Below are 8,964 nucleotides of genomic sequence, written 5' to 3'. Positions count from 1 at the left end.
CATCCGGGTTAAAGGTCAACTGCAGTAATTGAAAAGGTTGATTAATGTGAATCCCATGTGGAAGATTTTACGGGGTTAGAGAATGTCATTCTAAATATCATTTCTGCAATTCAAGGTCACTATCACCTCTCAAGGTCACTTCAAGGTCAAATAAGGGTCAAATCAGGCATTTTGTGCATTTTTCGAAACGGCGTCTGTGAGCATTCAACTACAATTCACTGGTACCCCTATTTTGTCCCATTTGTCATCTAAACCATACTCCTTCAATGGTCAATTAGGGCCAAGAGCGGTTCCATCCTCCTACATATCGATAATGATTATGACAAATAAATGAAAAAATTATTAAAGATATATATACATAGATATATATTTATATTGAAATTTTGAGCACAGAAAACGGGTTCCCATCGGTTTCGTTTTCTTTTCTCATTTTCTTTGCTCAAAGTTTTCAATACCAATTGTTTCTGGTCAATTTTTCCTTTCTTTGTTTCAATGTCTATATATATATATATATATATATATATATATATATATACACATACATGCTTAAATACGGCCGCCATCCTATTCAAGGTGCCGAATTAGGGTGCAATGGCAAAGAGGGTAATAAACACGCCTAGTCTTATTTTGTCTTCGTTTTTCCTTCTGACGAGATAGCTGGATAGCCCGTATGCAACTAGCTGGTCAGTTGTATGAACTTGGGGTGGAACACTTTACCGGTTTATGCACCTTGAGTTTTCTGATAACGGAATGCCGATTCGGGATCTTTTCATGTATCTGGGTTTGTGATTCTTTCACACAAGGGACTTCCACTTTTTATATCCAAGTGATGAGGCGCAAAGTGTTGTGCCTCTACTAGAGGGGACGATATGACAACACACACCATTGCTCAGCTAGACTTGAGATAAGTGGGATTCGAACCCGCACCGGAACTCACTTCTTTAGACCGCAAGCCATACGCTACCGACTGAGCCACCTCGTCACCTTTCATGGTCAATTATATAACTTTCCAGCTGGCAAGCGATATGATTCTCCTCCTGCTGAAATTGGTGTATGCCTACTCTCCCTTGCTTCCGGGGAATCGAGCTCCTCAATCCAGGTCAGACCAGAATTCTAGGGGCAGTTAACTAAATTCGACCATTAAAGTCCTTTAATGGCAGTATCGTATCAGAGTAGGTGAAGACAATTCAACTGAAGGTTTTTTCTTATCTTTTTTTATTCTCTTTTTATCAAACGAAACCGTTTCTTTACTGAAAGCGCAAATTACTATAGGGAAACTGAACACCAACCTATTGATGTTGTATGGGATACTGATCCTGAAGAAAATAATCTTAACATTTTTGCGCAGCAACACTGTGCAGTCCTCTGACAAGAGATGGTGATGGCACCACTCAAATCTCAAATCATGATTGGAAGAGCGTAGCGGCTTCCTGAAAATTAAGATAGAAAAATAAAGAACTGCCCTCATTTATCAGCGCACAGATACCCAAGAATAAATGGGACGGACAACTCATCCTTAGCACCTGATTCGAGACGGAAATATCCAACAGGAATTGTGATCTCACAACCCTTCAGCTTTCCAACAACTTAGATGCGGTCTACGCAAAGATATCCTTACAAAGGATGACATAATGTTTTCTGAAAGCATTTGCTGGAAACAGTATACAATTGCACGGATGAGCATAACATCACATTTTTGGTAGTGTGTTTTTTTAATCCCTTTGATCTGAGGGATTTACGGGTGGGTCGTGGTTTTGAAAAGATAAAGGCCTTTTCAGCTCTTTCCTGTACAGCATACCTCTCTTCCAGAGCCCAACATCAGGCACTGACAGGGTGCGACATTACTTCAGACTTGCTTTGATGTGGCATGCAAAATGCAGTAGTAGTATGGGTCAGCAAACCAGAGCTCACTGACGCATTAACTACTTTAATAATCGTGCTCATGTCCAGCAAGGACTGATGAGCAACAAGGTTTGGGGCAGCCTGCGTCAACGAGGGTAGGCATCATCTCGTCATAACGTGGGAGCAGATCATCAGAAACCGCCCTATTTGATGTGATCCCTGACTTCAGGGAGTGGAGTTGGAGAAAAGATGGCACAGGTACATGGCAATTACTAGTACTATCAGCCACTCTCCGCAATGCTTCAGTACCAAATTTCATTCTTCTGCACCACAGCTGTTTCAAGGCATGCATTGGGAGGTGGAAAACATGGAAATGGAAAAAAAAAGAAATGAATGAATGAATGAATGAATGAATCAAGGTGAAGATGCACAATGTAGAGCAGGTGTCAGACGAGCCATGGTCAGTAGTTTGATATTGCTGCAAACTTAAAGTAGGGGGAGGGGATTGAGGGCCTATCTGACGGGAGGAGACATTGTCGCAATGCCAGCGTCTCGAAGAAATTATTTTCGCTGTCACAACTAACGCGATTTCCAGGGCGACGTCCAAGACGTCTTCAAACAAAGGAACAACTTATTTGCTTGGAAGTCACGGGGATGTTGGCACGGCTTGTTGGCAAGGACTTATCAGAGACGTCTTTTCTCAGCGACTTTTCCCTTTCGTCGCCATTATGTTATTACGGTCTCCACAAGATGCGGGGACATCTCGAAGATGTTGCAGACAAATTTAGTCTCCATGACATGGCCACAGTGATGGAGACTTCGCAGAGACGTCTCGTAGACAAGCTGGAAGACGGAAATAGTCTCAGCAAAAATCGGAAATGTTTGATTTTCCTGCGAATCCTGGAGATTGGGCTCGTCTCCCGGAGACGTGCGTCGTAGAGATGTTGCGGAGAGTAGAGTTGCAACCTATAGTCTTCAGACCAACGAGATACCAACTTATAAAGTCTTGTGATATCATACCAATTTGCGTTCAAGCACTTTGGATAGAATCTTAATAGACCGTAGAAGGTGTCATGAAAGTTGTACTATAGCATATCTAATCTGTACCCTGTTAATGGTGTCACTGTGGCACCTGTGAAATATGCTTGTTCCCTAGATGACGTCACCAGGACCGTCATGTTCTCTGAACGGCATATTTAGCTGTGGAGGCACATAAATTTCCTTTAAGGACTTTAGAATCGAACTTTCTTAATACACAAGTTCGAAAATAGCAAATTGATGCCATCCTGATGTACTAAAAACTCTCTTAAACACGACAGATCGTTTTTTCTTTTTTTTCACTGAGAATAGGAGTGATCTTCATAATTATTATTCCATTGAATGTAAATCTGAATTATGAATATCTATTGTGATTGAGGATCCCTGAACTGCAACAGAGAAAGAAAAACACTTCTCTTTTCAGTGGCAACTTCAAGGACGCTGGTAATATAGAGAGTATAGCCCCCACCCCCTTATTGCTAAACGATTAATATATTAGGTAGCAATAGGATTCTATTTCTCATATATGTATGTATTTATTGCATTCCTTGCAGATGAAGATGAAAATGATAATCCAATAATCAAATCTTGAAAACTCTTTTAAAGGGTATTACCCATAATTCTAACTAGCTCTTTTGGCTGTCATTGAAGCAAATGCAAATGCATTGAATTCCGCAAATATGACCAGTCGGTAAGGACATATCCTCTTAGCGCCTGTAATGTAAAAATAATTAATGGAATGATTGTGACATGAATTATGATATTCCATAGCTTTGGACAGAACTTCATTAAAAGCTTGTGTAGCCATATCATAACAGGTCATGATTGAAATGATGCAGAAAAAAATTACCGTAAGTAAACATTAAAAATTAAATTGAAGGGTTACCAAGTCTTCAAATTTGATTGTGAAATAAAGATCTGAGTAAGATCCCATAAATCTAATTACTCGCAGAAAGGGGTTCTTATTATAATTCATGAGTGTATACCTAGTGTTTGAAATCTTAACACGAAAGCAGATATATTGATGTTACGCGTGAGAAAGCCCACCTCTCCCTCTCTAACAGCCCTCAATAACTGCAATTCTATTAGCAGGGCTGGCATTCCTCCTACATTGACTATAGGCAAGCCATTTTCTAAATTACCTATTGTGAATATAATGGTTTGACCCAAAATGACCTTTAGGGAGACCTTACAAGGAAAAGTTGACATCAGACCATAAAAACAACTTCAGAATCGAATTCCTTGACCCATAAATCCTTTAAAGCCGACTTTTCAAATTATTATAACACTTTAAAGGTTTTTTTGTTAGGGACTGGCCTTTAAACGTAGGTGGCAGCCATATTGGATTTTGCAAATATGTCGCCCCGGAGGGCGCCCTTCACAAGAAATACGCCTTTTTTTCAGCCGTCGACAACTGCCATTTTATTACTAAGGCTGGCATTCCGGGAATATTGACCATGGGCAAGCCATTTTTTCAATAAACTGTTATGAATACAATGGCTTAACCCCTAAATGACCTTAAGGTGACCTTATAAGGAAAAATTGACTTTAGACCATAAAAACAACTTCAGATTCGAATTCCTTGGCCCAGAAAACCTCTTAACCTGACTTTTAAAAAGAGTTTGACCCTTTTATGTTTTCAAATGCAAATGACCTTTAAACCTATATGGCGGCCATATTGGATTTTGCCAATATGGCCGCCCCAGAGGGCGCCCTTCTTGGCGCCCATCAAAAATCGAAATGGTATGGTTTTGGCTACATGTGTGCCAAATTTGGGTGCTTTTGGAAAAATTTGAACCAAAAATCCCTTGCGCCCCCACTACTCCGCCTTTTCAGCGGAGAGAGATTGAACCGACCAGGACTCAGTTGTGATGGTGCATTACTAATCAAACACCGGCTGAGATTTGAATTCGTGGCGACGCACTAGCAAAGGGAGTTCTTCAGATGTAGTCGTTTTCTCTGTGTCCTGATATAGACTACTTTATTTTGCTTCGTACAGCACTGTGTATATCAGTGAGTAAGCGTAGCTGTGTTATGTAGGCCTTATCACTTCGCTTTCACTGCTCAAATCAACTCACCTGAAGGTTGCGCTAGCGCGGAAATTTCCCGTCTGCTGCTTTCGAAACTGTCTGTAAATCTGCTCGCATTTTGCTCCTGAATGCAAAGAACTGAAGATGTAATTTTTTTTAAGGAATGCATATTTTACGACAGCCCGTCTTAGAGCTGAAGCGGTTATGAATGAATAAATATACTATATATATGTATATATATATATATATGTATATATACATGTATATATATATATATATGTATATATACATGTATATATATATATATATATATATATATACATACATACATATATATATATATATATATATATATATATATATATATATACATACATACATACTGATCAACAAACCTTCGGAATAAAGGACCTTATTTAATAATAACAAGTTTAGGATTAGCAAACCGCCAGAACAATCGAACTTGAATCGCACGGATTTTATTTCATTTTCTGATAAAATGATAAACCTTGATTGGAATAACGGTCATGTCAAAGTTTTCCGTAGGTGCTTGTGGTTGGTGATATACGCACGTTTCATGAAAAAAACAAACCTGTGGTTAGCAATGAAAACTATAGTGAAATCCATAGTTACTTCTTATTGCTTTTGTAAAAGAAGCTAATGGATTTTCGATGTGGAAAGGCTCAGTCATTTGTGTATGATTGTTATGAACGCCTAATAGGATGAAAAAGCAAGAAAAAATATTCTAAATATTTTATGTATAATGTATAGGCTTATACCAAATATTAGACGCTATATGGGCTTTATCGGTATATGGACGTTGATTTGTTTTCAGGACGGAGGAGGTGGGGGACATTTTGCTGCCACTTGTCTACCAGAATCGGCTGAAAAAAACCCTTCTGCCTGCCACTTTTGTACCAACATCGGCTGACAAGACCCCCCCCCCCCTCCCCCGAAAAAAAGGGTCTTCACAGTTTTCTCAAAAAGAAAGAAAGAAAAAAAGAAAGAAAAAATGCCGGCAGTCAATAAGTCAGACCCATACCTCCCTTAAGAAAAAACAAAAACAAAAACAAAAAAGAATACAAAAAAAAAAAACCCAGCTGGTGTCGATGTCAGTGTCTGTGCGTTGAATTGAAGGGTTATTATGACATAAAAACTTGCTTTCCTAGCTAGGACCCCTCAACCCCCGGGACCCCTCTACCCTTGCTTTCATGATTTATTCATCACAAAGATCCTATCAAACAGGCTATGATCTCTGATCCATCACAGAGAGGGTACGCACGGGCTGCCTCACAAAATTTGGGAAGTTGTATGTTAGCTCAAGTGACGGGCATGTCCTGAAATCGTTGTGTCGGCCATTAACGTTTTTTTGTCTGTTGTACATGATTGTTATGACACTCGCGAGAGTAGTTGACTCGATGACTCGCTTGCATGGACTAGATATACAAACGCTCCTAAAACTTGGAAAGAAGACGAGGGGGATAGGAGCTGTACATGTCGGTTGTGTAAATGGCGGTGACGATGAAGGAAAGTGTCTTGAAACGTTACAATAAATTCCAAGAAAATAACGCTCTCTGGAAATTGGCCTATAGCTCTCGATACCTTCCTCACTATCTCCCTCAATTTTTCTCTTTGTATTGGTAGAACTGAGCAGTGGAATTATAGCGAGTGTACTTTTCATGGGAAAGCACAACAACAACAACAACAACAACAACAACATCAATAACACTATAGAATTCCATGACTTGGGCCCACTCGGCACAAGATCATGTATACGTGATTGCAGTGAATCAGTTTTGGACAGTTTACACAGGATTGTCTGAACAAAACTCTTTCGTCAAGCGTAGAGCAACTTTTACCTGATGGAAAAAAATATATTTACAAACCTTATCGATATTTCCACTTGATCCAGCCCTATATATATATATTTATGTATATATATATATATATACATATATATATATATATATATATATATATATATATATATACATATATATTATCTTACTGAGTCCAAAATTCTAAATGGCTCTACCCTCCCCCCCCCCCCCTCTTCCTGGGCGGAAGAGGCACTATATAACGGGTGGATTTTTTCAATGTTTAAAAATAAATGTATCAAAAGCTATTTGAACCTCTCATCAAGTGAAGAGTACCTTTTACATGAATGAAAAAAAAAAAAGATATTAACAATCCTTGACGAATTATCTTTTTTCCGTCCCCGTTTTTCTCTTTATCAATGCGTCCAAACACCCAATGACTATGATCTCCCCCTCCCCAAATGATAATAATAACAGATAACAATAAAGGTGATTTATATATAATGAATATAATCACAATAACAATAAGAGAGATAATGATAATAACGAACAGTCTGAAGCAGATACATGGATGGTTCTATGATCCATTACACAAAGTTGGGTGGAAAAAACAAGCAAAAAGGAGGGAGCAAACGAGGGCGAAAATATTAGATTTTTTTTTCTATTCTAATGCGTAGGAAAAGAAATATCAATAATAAAAAAAAAAAAAAATACACATTGTACAAGGCCCTGGGAGCCGTGGATTTCCACAGGTGCCTGCGATGGAGGCATGTGCGTGGGGATGGGGGAGGGTAATTTCAAAGCAAAAATCTCCTCATTTTATTCTTTTGGCAGAATTTCAGTTCTGGGAATGTTATATCAAAGCGTTTTTAGTAGTTTTCTCCCAAATTTTTGTTTTTTGTTTTATCTATTTCATGCGGGGGTGGATATTTGTGTGTGTGTGTGTGTGTGTGTGTGTGTGTGTATGTGTGTGTGTGTGTGTGTGTATGTGTGTGTTTGTGTGAGCGGGGAGGTGAGGGAAAAGGGAAAACAAGACAATACCGCTGGATTTCAAAGGTGCTGTTAACCCCTCCAAACTCAAGTTCTGTGATAAAAACAATTAAGTGGCGGGTTTTAGACGAGAGGATCACAATTTTATGAAAGAATGAGAAAATGTTTGTTTTATTTCATCAATGAAAATGTGGTAAAGCAAATAAAAAAGAATAAAATCCCTCTGACCCGTGGATTTCCACGGGTGCTGCTGTGTCAAAGTAATGTGCAGTTTTAATGTTTCCAGGTTAGCATCCCTGTACAGTGACGGGGAGTCATTCATACGGGCCGTTAACGATCGCCCCGTAATGATTCGCCTCCATAATGATTATAATTATGTATTGCTCTCAACCATCACTGCGTGATAATGACAAGACAGTATTGTAATTAGTCTTGTTTCCAGACCCTTTGCCAACTGGACTCCGCGGCAAGGGAGGGACAAAACCACCATTAAACTAACCAGTTTTCGCCCTTGAGGGCGTCAATATTCTGTACAACAAAATAGTATAAGCAGAGGGTCTGGAAGCCAGACTATATTGTAACGGGACTTCTTCTGCATCGTTACGTAGTCAAGAAAAGGATTATGTGACGGTCAATGAAGAGCCCTTCTCTGTGAGAATGTGACTGACCCGTGGAAAATCTTGAAAGTTTCAGAAAGCAGAGATACATGGAGTCACCGAAAATATATCCCAGGACTAACGTTACAAACGGCGGTGTTTGTGTATGTGTGTGTGTGTGTGTGTGTGTGTGTGTGTGTGTGTGTGTGTGTGTGTGTTGTGTTTTATCCAGTAACTGCGTCCATTTATCGGTCTCAGTCGTTTCATTATACCATGCATACTGCCGAAGCAGTCGACCGTTTGCGGGTAATCCCAAGGGTCTCAGGGATTCCCCCTGCTCCTGCGCACAGACAGACAGAGTACAATGAATGTGACTTACCGGCGATTTCACCCAAACCTGCAGTGCAAGGGCTCAGGAAGCGAGGATTGAGCAATAGCTCCGCGGCTGGCACTTGCTTCGTCGATTTTGAACGGGAAGTTTTCATACAACATCAACAGTAACGCTAAACCAGGGACTGGAATATATCAGTGTAAGTTGAATTAGTTACTTGACTGAGTTCCTTCATCCAGTTTATTGATACAGATCTAGAACTACTCTTACTATCTTAGTCTCTAACTTATCACTCTCAAAATAAAGGTAGACTGTCAAAT

Source organism: Diadema setosum, chromosome 17 (genome assembly GCF_964275005.1).
Source record: "Diadema setosum chromosome 17, eeDiaSeto1, whole genome shotgun sequence".
In the NCBI taxonomy this organism is placed as follows: domain Eukaryota; kingdom Metazoa; phylum Echinodermata; class Echinoidea; order Diadematoida; family Diadematidae; genus Diadema; species Diadema setosum.
Note: the sequence above shows the minus strand (reverse complement) of the source record.